At 41.0% G+C, this 12,503-nt stretch overlaps 1 protein-coding gene across 1 annotated transcript in view; it reads right to left on the bottom strand.

The window, feature by feature from the left end:
• Window positions 1-12,503, bottom strand: part of AJAP1 (adherens junctions associated protein 1) — a 623,891-nt gene that overhangs the window by 58,409 nt on the left and 552,979 nt on the right. The window lies entirely within an intron of this gene.

Raw genomic sequence — 12,503 nt, forward strand, 5'->3', positions numbered from 1 at the left:
TTGCTAAATTTTTTATTACACAAAGGTGCAGACAGCCAACTATGAGCCTCAGGCCTAGGAGTAATAGCTCTGTGTAGTGGGTAGAGGAGGAAGCCTGAATCAAAGGGCTGTATGTATTATTGGCACTGCAAGTTCAATGACACTGAGGCCCAGTGGTGTGATGGGCTATCTAAACCATAGTTATGGCTGTTTTACTATCCTTTCATGTCAGCATTAGTCCCCAGTGCACCCTTGCTGTGCCAGTAATTTTAGCATCATATCACTAGCCCAAAGGACGTGAATATTAAAGCAGAGGAGACAGCTCGCCTTTGACCTCAGAAAAATGACAGTAAGAGTATAGTGCAAGATCTGGGCTTATGTTTTTAACAAAGAGCAGAGTCTTTGTTTCACAAGGCAGTAGCTATAATTAGTGAAGCAGGTAAAGTGGAATTAATTGGATCCTAGTGTGTTGAGAGTCCCACTACATCAGAATTATGACTGTGTTACTCTAGGAGAGGCATAAGGCCTTTCTAGCATTAGAGCTGGGGAATCCGTTGCTGAAAAGAGGAGGTAACAGGTGGAGGCTCATTTTTTTCCTAAAGGGACTGAGAGGCTCTTTCGGGACAGGAGTCGTGGCCAGAGAGGCAGCCTGATACTCAGGGCTTCAGCTAGCATTGGTACAGCAGGTACAGTTGCACTGGGTTCCAGGAGTGTGAGGGGCTCACAACACCCTAATTATGTGGGGAGAGCTTCCTGGGCAATTTTTGTTCTGTGTGACTTCTTTGCTCTTTTATACTGCTCATATTTAGTGCAGAAATGATCTCACACTTCCAGTCCCCCTTGCTCAGCATTACCACTCCTGCTCCCCCAAGTCTTGCAATAAAGGTTTGGAGGGGGTCTGACTTCAAAACATTTTCCTTAGGGGGTCTCAAAGCAAAAATGTTTGAATACCTCTGCTTTAGAGGCACCTATATGTAGAAACAGTAAGAGTGATATTTAAAAGACATGAAAGGTGAAAAAATATTCTTTGGAAACATTTCAGGAAACATATTTTGGCTTTGCTGAGTGTAATCATTCCTACTTTAAAGCACAGACGAGTTTACACTCTTTAGAGGATTTTATTCCACCCATTACAGTGGATGACAAAGCTGTTGTAGTTCTACTCAGATGCTACTTCTTACATGTTTGCTTTGAGATCCCACTCCCTTACACTTGGTCTTAAAAGACCAGTTCTCTTTGCTTTCTATTGTCTCCCCTCTCCATTTATAGTCATCTACCAATAGTGGGAAGTATTTAGGTCTATGATGCAGAGTGGGTTCCAGTGTGAATATGTTTTATGATTTATGTTACTGTGATGTTTTACCAACTGTTGCATGCTTGACTGACATATATACTATGCACAACTTTGCTTTCGGGCATGAAAAAAGAAAGCAAACACTTTGTTTGCAAACACAAAAGACCACTAACATCTATCCAGACAGTTGAGTAAGGGGAGAAATACACGTGATGGGAAGATTTACACAGTGGATGTACTGTTTAATTCTTTGATGTCTTCACAAGGCCTTGATTTTCTAGATTCTGGAACCTGCACTAACTTGCCACGTGAAGAGGCCAGATTCTTGGGAGGAGCTCAAGTCTACTTACTTCATTATTCTTTCAATAGAGGGAGATAGACATTTCAGCCATCTATTCTGAAACTTTAGAAAGCTTCAGGAGAAGGGTCATTTCACATGGCTTCTTTAATATATGTTGCTATACAAATAATTGTTTTATTAAATGATATGATAAATCATGAAAAATCCATGAAGATCATAGCAGGGATTAAGATATCAAGGTTAATACTTATTGGTGGAAGGTCTGTGGGATGGGGTTACTGTGCATTGTCCCATTGGCTCATGTTGGGTTATTTAGGAAATAAGAGATGTGCACTAGATAAGGTTGAAAAGGAGTTGTGCATCTCTTTCATACAGACCAAAAAGAAGGTTGAGGTCTGCAATATGTATTGCCACATATAGTGAGAACTGTTACTGTAACAGATGGCATGCCCACTGGATAAAGGTAAGAAGTATTACAGCTAATAATTAATGCTTGATTGCATGAAATGTATAATGATTCTACTCATTGAGGTGATCACTCAGCAGGGTGGAGCCACAGTTAAGGTGGTGATCCACCAAAATTTCTAATACAAGTAGGATATTATTTGGAGTCTCATATGACTGACTCAGGCAGTCCAACCTCTGGACGCATTCTAAGTAAGTGCACCCTAGGCAAGTACACATTTTTTAAAGTATTGTTATGAGATTTCTTGTTTTTGGGTACATTTGGTTACTGGTTATATCAGTCAGTATAAATTGTATGCCTATATGGAGGGTAGAGTTAAAATGTAAGTGCAAACGTTTGTGAGTCAGGCAGCTTTATAGATGGAGTGAGATTCCAGTGCTAACTATTTCTGGGAGTTTAGGGAAGGCCTTATTCTGGCAGGTTTCTTTGTGTAAATAATGAGTCTTTCAGCTGAGTGTGGGATGGCATTGACTTGTGCCATGAGTAATTTGAGAAGTATAGTTACAAGGGCATACTCATACTCAATCCAAGATATAACCAGAGTTTGGATGGCATAGTCCTGTTTACAATTGCTCAAAGTGCTTTCCAGGTAAATGAATTGCTCTTATAGGCGAATAAAGCAGGAAATGTCACCCCTATTCATAAAAATTATTTTGAGCAAATAACCACTTTTAGAGGTGTTGGTCATAGAATCCCAGGTAATGTGTGAAAGTCATGAATAATTTTGAGAAACTCTCAGGTTCCCTTCTTAGCATTCTGGAGTTTGGAACAGAGAAATTATTCATTGTATGGGAAAAGTACTTTTCATACAATAGCCTTTAGTTCAAAAGCGCTGAGAGTGTGAAGGTGTACTGTTATTTTCTCTATTTACAATCAAGAACAGACATAATTTCTACAAGTGTTAATATCTCAGTTTCACCAATGGGCTTTCTTTATGGCATTATTGTATATAATTTTGTCTTGGGCAAAATTATCAAGTGCCTTCATGGCAGATTCAGCTCATTAAGAATTCTTAGGACACGGTTTCCCAGAGAGAACCTAAAAACAAATCTTTTCTGAAAATCTTTGGACTGGGTTTGAACATATTTGTTTTCTGTATGCAATATCTTTCAGTGAAACCTGTGACTTTTAGATACATAAATTATCAAACAATAACTAAGATGTTCCAGATATGAGGGGCGTGGCTTGGATGCAGAGGAGGTAGGCAGCGGGAGCCTGGAGCTCCGCGCCCGATCCCAGATATAATCCTGATAAATCGCACGAATTCCAACGGAAATTGGAAAATTCATTGGCTGAAGGCGTCACGGAGGCATCGGCGTCCTGGGTTTGTAAACTCCAGCCGCTCATCTTCAAGAAAATCGAACTTAGCAAGTACCACCGGGGCGGACAGCTTCGATCTAAGATGGCGGTCCGAGGACTGAGTTGGTGACGCAGAGAACAAAGGAGATCTGCTGATCGGCACCTTTAGAGCTCCAGTACCAGCGTTGATCGCTAGATCTGAAGGCCAACCTTGGTCCTGCGAGGTGGTTGAGGTGGCCCTCCTCCCACCTTGGTAAGGACAGGATCACAAGGTCTACCTAACCAGGGCTCATGCGGAGGGTGACAAGGCGGGGACTATGTTGGCCTGGCTTGCTAACCCGCTTAGGCGAGGCAATCCAATCGTGTCCATCGAGGTAGAGGGGGGCAGGCTTTGCCACACCCAGGCCGGAATCCTGGATAGGTTCAGGATGTATTATGAAGGATTGTATAGGAAAGGGCCGGTGGGCGGAGAGGAAGAGCTTGAAACCTTTCTTGGAGGGCTGCAGTTGCCACAACTAGAACAAACAGAGGCAGAGGAGTTAGGCCGCAGTATTACGATAGGGGAAATAGGATGCGCGGTGAAGCAGATGGCTCGGAACAAAACCCCTGGACTAGATGGTCTGCCGATAGAGTTCTATAGTAAATACCTGGAGTACTTAGCCCCGCAGTTGCAGTTGGTTTACAATGAAGCGAAGTCGAGTGGGAGACTACCTCACTCCATGTGTGAGGCTCTTATGGTCCCTGTGTTGAAACCTGGCAGAGCGAGCAGTGACCTCTCCTCCTATCGCCCATTATCCATGCTCACAACAGATTATAAGATTCTGAGTAAAATTTTGGCTAATAGATTGCTCGCCCACATGACTGGCCTGATTCATAGGGACCAGTCGGGCTTCATCCCACACGGAACACCACGCACAACATCCGTAGACTGACTCGACTGCTGGACGCTCGGTTGTCGAGAGAGGCTACACCCTTGGTGTTCTCCATAGATATCGAGAAAGCGTTCGACAGTCTGGAGTGGGACTATTTATACGGAGTGATGAGGCATTTTGGGCTGGGGGAGGACTACATTAAGTGGACCAAGGTGCTGTACTCGGCGGCTACGGCGAGGGTTCGAGTGGGCTCGCTTATTTCGAGACAATATCAGGTGCGCCGTGGCACCAGGCAGGGTTGCTCGCTGTCCCCCCTTCTATTCGCGTTGGCGGTGGAACCGTTCGCTGCCGAAGCCAGATCGGGTCGCTATTATAAGGGACTGGTGTATAGGGCCAGACCGCATGCCATTTCACTGTATGCGGACGACCTGCTGATGTTTTTGGCTAATGCGGATGAGGAACTGGAGGGGGCGAGGGGCCTTCTTGGGGTTTTCGGGAGATTGTCAGGCCTGAAGGTCAATTGGGCCAAATCCTGTTTGTTCCCGTTGCGACGGGGGGACCCATGTCCTCTCACCACTCGGGAGCTCAGGTGGGAGCCTCATTGCCTACACTATCTAGGTGTTTATGTATATCACACAACAGCAGATATGCTGGATGGTAATATCACCCGTTGCATCAATGCCCTGAAGGGGAACATGGACTTCTGGGCCACTCTACCGCTTTCGGTGACGGGTCGTATCTCCTTGCTGAAGATGGTGGCGCTCCCAAGGCTGCTGTATTACTTCCGAACCCTGCCAGTGTGGATACTGGGTTCCGTCTTCCGGCGTTTGAGGTCAATGGTTATCGCATTCCTCTGGGGTACGGGTAGGCGACGTATATCGCAAGATACTCTCCTGCGGCCCAAGGATGAGGGGGGTATGGCAGTTCCTGACTTTGAATGCTATTATTTAGCGGCGCAGCTGCAATCCTTTACCGAAGAGATTGCGAGGGTATACCGAGGCCCGGAGCAACATAGGAACGAGGGTACCCCGCGCCATGTGCTTGCATATATTGTACTTCACCAAAGGCTTCTCGTCAGAGACCTGTCTGTGGAGGAGCAGACATTTCGGCTTTGCTGGAACCGGGCGCGTAGACGTGCGGGAATCCAGCGAATGTATGCACCGGAGATTCTGCTGGGCATGATCACGGCCCTACCTCATGACGGGGATTGGTCAAGGCTGCACGGTTGGGAGGATGCTGGGTTGCAGATGCTGGGTGACCTCTATGAGGACGGGGTATTGCTTCAGTTCCAGGCTCTGCAAGACCGGTTCGACCTACCCAGGGGGGACTATTCATTACATGCGTCAGTGACTGGGGCCATGCAGGAACATTGGGGCGAGGGGTTGCACGAACCAACCACGTCTATGACCTGCCAATACGCGATGATGGCGGCGGGAACCTTTAAGGCAGTGACTTGTCTGTATTCCCGAATGCTGAGGGAGACCCTGCAGCCACTCACTGCCCTGAAAGCTAAATGGGAACTGGACCTCCAAATGGAGATCCCCGATACCACCTGGGGTCAACTACTGCGGAGGGCGCGGAAGAGCACGAGAAACTAAGGGTGGGAATAAAATCCGTTTCGCGGGCGAATTTGCGGATTTTCCGCGATTTCGCGATCCGCGAATCTCGCGAAATCGCGGTAAAATCTGCGAATCAGCTGGGACGAATTTTCGGCCAAGCAAGGGTTAGAGCAGCAGGTGCAAAAGTTGAACCTAATTTCTTTGTAACCTTTTACAAAAGGGTTACAAACAAATTAATTTCAACTTGGACACGTGCTGCTAATTGCTTCCTGGCACCTTGTTGCCTACTTGCAACTATTCTCTGACCGTGCTCTGACCCTTGAAGCAGGGTCAGAGAATAGTTACAAGTAGGCAACGAGGCACCTGTCCAAGGAATTAAACCTCATCAGGAAGCACTTACCGATATAAAAAACAGGAAGAAGGAAGAGGATGGCAAATACACCCATTTTGAGTTGTCAAACTAAAAGAGACCTTTACAGCACAATTTTCATATGCATTTTGCTAAAAATAAAAAGCTGTATGTTCTGTAGGGGCAACTCAGGAATCTGGCCCTTCAGAGATCCGGCCTCTCTTTCTTTCTCTCGTTCTCTCTCTCCCTCTCTCTTTCCCTCACTTTCTCTCTCTTTCTATCTATCTATCTATCTATCTATCTATCTATCTATCTATCTATCTATCTATCTATCTCTCTCTCCCTCTCCCATAAACGACTGCATGGGTAACTTCGCTATGCAAGCGGCTCGCGAAGATGCAAAAATCCCTGCGAACACGCAAAAAACTCTGCGAACACGCAAAAACCCCGTGAACACGCAAAAAAACAAAAATCCGCGAATTTTGCGGATCGCGAATTCGCAAATACGCAAATTTGCGGATCGCGAATTCGCAAAATTCGCCCATGCTTACGAGAAACACCAGATTCCAACGTATACACTTCTACGTTCTTCACAGGGCATACCTTACACCAGGGAAACTGAAGCATTACTTCGGGGTGGAACAGGCGGCCTTCCCTAGATGCAACACACTGGAGGCTGATCTGGGTCATATGTTATGGAATTGCCCCCACTTGAGGGATTATTGGCGGGAGATTGGGGAAGCACTGAACAACGCCACGGACAGGGAGTTACAGTATACCAAAGCGGTGGGGGTGCTGCACTGGTTTCCACACACGCCTAAAAATAAGATGACCAGCAAGTTTATAGATATGGGGTTGATATTGGCAAAGAGGGAAATCACCAGGAATTGGAAGTCCAAGAGGGGGCCCACGTATAAGCGTTGGTTCAATGAATGTCTGAAGTGGGCAGCGAGTGAAAGCACCTTGCGTTACCAGATGGCTAGAAGGGCTGGAGATGAGAAGGCCTTGGAGAGGGCGACAGCGTGGGAGGTACTAGTGCAGGCCCTCCAAGATGGCACTGGAGAGGAGGAGGGTGGTGACACGGACACTGATATAGGTGGCCCCAACAGCACGCCAAGAGCACACTCTTAGCGAATGTTACATTTCTTCTTGCACATACTAGGACCTACATTCTCTAGTGTTCTACTGCAGCGCAGCCACGGGGGAGGGCTTTGGGGAGTTCGGGGGGGTTGTTGATAGGGGGTGGGGGAGGGGTGAAAATTCAAAAGCGGTCCGCGTCATCCTGTGCTTTTAACCAAAGTGAATTGGAAGAAGTTGCAGAAGTTGGACATATTGCCGTCGCCGCCCGGCCTTCTGGATGTGGGCATGCAGGCTGTGTAATAGTGTCCGCTGGACGAAAGAGTATTATAACACTGCATTGATTTAATATTCATCATTGTAATCTATACACAATATTTTGGTACTGCAATAAAAATGGTGTTACAAAAAAAAAAGATGTTCCAGATATATTGTATTAACAGAAATATAGTAGTTAATGGGGTCTCATAACATGTGTGTTGATAGCATGGAATTATCATAAGCCAGTGAGAAAAGTGTGATTGTGAATTAAAAAAATTATGATGATTCACCATCTTAGATATAAAACAGAGTTTGGCAAGAGGAGACCAACGGATGGAAATAGCTGGAGACATCATCAAAGAGATTCTGCCTTATACATCTGTACGCTGCAGAGACAGAATATCGACGTGGAAATGTTGAACTGCAGTAATATCGACTCAAGATTATCGCTGGTTGTAAATATCGAGGTAAGTTTTCTCGTTGTATATTGATTTTGTAAATTTCGATGTCAAAAATATGGTTGTAAAGAATCGACTTTTTATGTTGATTTTACTATTATTAAATTAGTATTAATTATTATATGTATAATAGATAAAACAATGGTAAAACTTTTTTTTTTATTAAGTTTTAGGAGTGGGCTGTTGGGTTTATAAGGGATAAGGGTGGGGAGTAATTTAAAAATTTGCATAAAAATGTACATTTGGTTTAATTTTTGTTACATTTTATGACCGGGGTCTTGGGTTTATAGGGAAGGCTAGTGAGTAATTAAAACAATTTGTATAACATATACATTTTTTTTAATCTTGTTACATTTTAGGAGTGGGATATTGGGGTTATAGGAGATAACATTGTGGAGTAATAAAAAAATATATAAATATATTTAAATATTTGAAATATTTATTTGTGATATGTTGTACTTATAGTGGATATGTTTGTGGCATATGCAACAATGTTCGATTAAATTAAAATAGTAAAATTTAATTTTATTAAAATGAAACTTTTAAAATGTGAATAATACTTTTGTAAATATGACAATTTAAATGAAAAAATGATTGTGCTTATCTTATATTTGAGTACATTTTACTATTTTTTTGTAAATTATTTTGAAAATAAATAATTGGTAGTAAAATAATATTTTGTTAATTTTCAAATGTACCATACATTTGAAGTTGTAGTTTTTCATTCTTTAGTACTTTCTTTGGTTTATTTTTTACTTTTGGAGTTGTAATAGTAATTAATTTTTGTTTTATTATCCTACACTTTCCTAGAGTTTGTTTTGTTTTGGAGTTGGAATCGTAATTTAATAAGGTTTATTATCAAGCTCTTCCCTGAGTTTAGTTGGTTTTGGAGTTGGAATAGTAATGTTCTTAGGTTTATTATCCAGCAGTTTCCCTGAGTTTTGTTGATTTTGGAGTTAGAATAGTAATTTAATTAGGTTTATTATCAAGCACTTTCCCTGAGTTTTGTTCATTTTGGAGTTTGAATAGTAAATTAATTATGTATATTAGCCAGAACTTTCCCTGAGTTTCTTGATTTTGTTGGTTTTGGAGTTGAAATAGTAATATAATAGGTTTATTATCCAGTATTGTCCTTGAGTTTTGTTTATTTTGGAGTTAGGCATAGAACTATTTTATTGTTTATTGTGTTTTTTTATATTGTATGTATATTTAAATAAGAAAGGATATGTATGTTAGTTATTCTTGTAAACATGTTTATTGATTACAGTTTTTATGTTCTTATTTGCATTTTCTTATACATTTTCATGCAATATTAAAAACATTATCCAGATATTTTGATGCAGTCCGAAATTTATTTCAAAGTATATCATATATATTATTATATATTTCTTTGTAGATTTGGAAGATTAATATTATTTATTCATGTACCTTTTTTATGTAGGATTGTAAAATTAACAATATTTTTTAACATGCATCATTCATGTAGAATTGTAAAATCAAAAATGTAATTAAACATACATTTTTAATGTGAAATTGAGAAATTAACAATAATTTTAATATATACCTATTTTTACAACACAATTGAAATTTAAGTAGTGTCATGTAGTAGGAAAGTAAATATATTAATTATTTATTTCAAACGATTTAATTTTCATTGTTTTTTTAATTTTTTAGGATAAAAAGTAAACACTTGTAGTTTTTTTAAATAATTTTATAAAAGATGTTATATACTTTTATTTTTAATACAATTATATAAAATATATTTTACATATTGCTGAATATTTTAATATTTAATATATTGAATATTATTTTAATACAAATAACATTTAATATATTAAATAATGTATACATTTATATTTTCAGAATAGTTTTTTCACTATTTAGTGTAATTTTTTTATTAAATTTCCAGTACATGAAAAATACATATATTTTACTTTACATTAAATATGAGTTTTTTTATTTTTTGATAATATAATATTACACATATATTTGACAGTTTTTTGCATATTTGTGGAACATTTGTACATTTTGTAAATTTTGGGGAGATTTTAATATTATTTCTCCATTCTTTTTTATGAGGAGTAAGTCTTTTTTTCATTTCCATTACGCTGCCATTTTTTTTTGTTTCCTCACTTTTCTATCTATCTGTTTCGTTGTTATGTCATTTTGGAAGACAGATCCTGGGAGCTGCTTTTCAGCGCTTAATGTAGGTTTGTTTTAATTACATTTTAAGGTAGTTTTAGGGTAGGGGCAAGGTAGTAGGAGTGTAGTTAGGTTTGTGAGAATAGTGTTTGTTTGTTTTTAGTGTAGTTAGATGTTGTTTGGTAGTTTAGTGTTTTACGTGTTTGCCGTAGTGTTGGATTCGGTTAGAGTTCTATGTAGTGTTAGTTATGGGTTGCTTAATTGTGTTATGTTGTGTTTATCTTTAATGATAATGTCTGTGGGTTTGTACGTTCTATTGTAGATGAGTGCTGTTTTATTTTTTTCAGCTTTACCCGATCGTGAACGGATGGTGGTCTTAAGCATTTTTTTTTAAAAAAAAGGAAATGTTACTTTCTTTGTAGAAAACAAACTTTTTTACATTTCCTTGTATTTTTTTGATTGATAGAGCGGTATTTTATTTAAAACAATTTTTTATTTTTAGGTTTTCGTAATTGAGAGGATTGCGTCGTTGGATCATTTTGTGTACAGTTGTATTTTTGCATTTTTGGTGGTCCCTTTTCTAATGGATTTGGTAGTCGATATATCTTCTATGGATTTATTGGATTTTCCAGATCAACTACTGCTACATAACTGTAAGTTATTTTTAATAATTATGGGTGGGAAATGTTTTTGATTACATTGATTTTTATTTAAATATAATAATTATAGTATGTCATATATATTTGTGGTATTTTTAAATTATACATGACATAATTATAATCATTATTTTGAAAAAATATTAAAATTATGTTTCTTAAATGTTTTGAAGTTTTAAATGTTTATGGTGTTTAGCATTGTTGTTTTTTTAGAGTATAGATCTAGCTATCATATCTAAGTATTCCAGACCTTAGGGGCCCCATTAGGATGATGGGCGGAAAACCACCCTGACCGCCATAGAGGCTGGAATAAACCGCCTGCCGGGACGTGGAGAAACCATTGGTCAGAATAGGAACAACCGCCAAAAAAGACCGACCGCGGCGGTAGCGGGCCAACCAAAACTGCTCGACGTGGGCTGTGACGTCAAAAAAATGACTGCGGTGGTCGGAAACGCAGTGGAAAAGCTACAACCTGCTGCAAGCATAGCGGAGACACCGCACAGGAAATTAGTATATCCCCAATGGTTCCGCGGTACAATCCACTGTTTACAACTGCTGCAGTCGCATACAGGAGTGAATGTGAGAGACAGCGGAAGAGCTGCAGCATAGCTATCGCAGTGGAAGATATATGAAAAACATGACAGTCCAAAGCAAAAACACCGCCGCAATGCCAAAAATTGCACAAACCAAAGTAGCCATGCCCCCCAAATACACAAAACACAATCAAATGAAAAGAAAAAATGCAAAACTGAAACTTACAATTCCCAGGACAACCCCCACAACACACCTGACAGCACAATCCCATGTGGATACACCCACATAGCTGTTTATAAAACCAGCCCCTTCACTGACCACAATCCTTTGCAACACTCCAGAAGAGAAGGGCATACACCAGATCTGACAGGAGAGGCAAGAGAACACAGCACACCCACAACCACCACCAACACCATCACATCAGCACCAACAATCCCCCAGCACATAACACACCTCACACAAAGACACCACACCCACCAACCACACCCCTGCACCCACAAACACTTCAAACACCACAAACCATGGCATCACAGAAAATGCCCAAATCCACAGAGAGTGAGTTGACAGTCATGGTAAATGAGATAGTCAGAGTGGAACCACAACTGTTCGGTAGCCTGGTCCAACAGACACCATTAGCCACAAGGACTCAAATGTGGGAAAGGATAGTACAAAGGGTCAATGCAGTAGGGTCCACCCCGCGATCCAAGAAGGAGATCATGAAGCGGTGGCATGATCTCAAGAGGGTTGTCAAAGAAAGGAGGAGCAAGAACTGGGAGCTGGCTAACCGGTCTGGCAGTGGCTCTCCCATCCCACAGAAAACATTCACACCATGGGAGGAGATGGTGCATGCCATACTGCATCCTGAGAGTCTCACAGGAGTATCCGGAGGAGTGGAGCTGGTAAGTACAAACAAAGGCAACCAGCACACTGATATGTTCTGTTTTGCACATCCAAAAACACACACCACACCAGACAAATCACATCCATCTGCGCCACACACCCACAAAAACCTGTATCACAGATCCAACAGACACCCACTCCCATGTACCCTAAATATAGCACGTAATATCACCATGGGAACATGAGCACAGTCAGCCTGCACTAACTCCAACCATGCCCCCTCTTCCACACCCCAGCAGCATGGAGCATTCCCTCCCTCCGACAAGCACTGTGAAGCCATTGCATTGTTCACAAAACAAACTTACAGGTAGGTAGCCATCATGCTTGTGAGGCCTGTATGTGGGAGGGAGGCCTAA

Source organism: Lissotriton vulgaris, chromosome 5 (genome assembly GCF_964263255.1).
Source record: "Lissotriton vulgaris chromosome 5, aLisVul1.2, whole genome shotgun sequence".
Lineage (NCBI taxonomy): Eukaryota > Metazoa > Chordata > Amphibia > Caudata > Salamandridae > Lissotriton > Lissotriton vulgaris.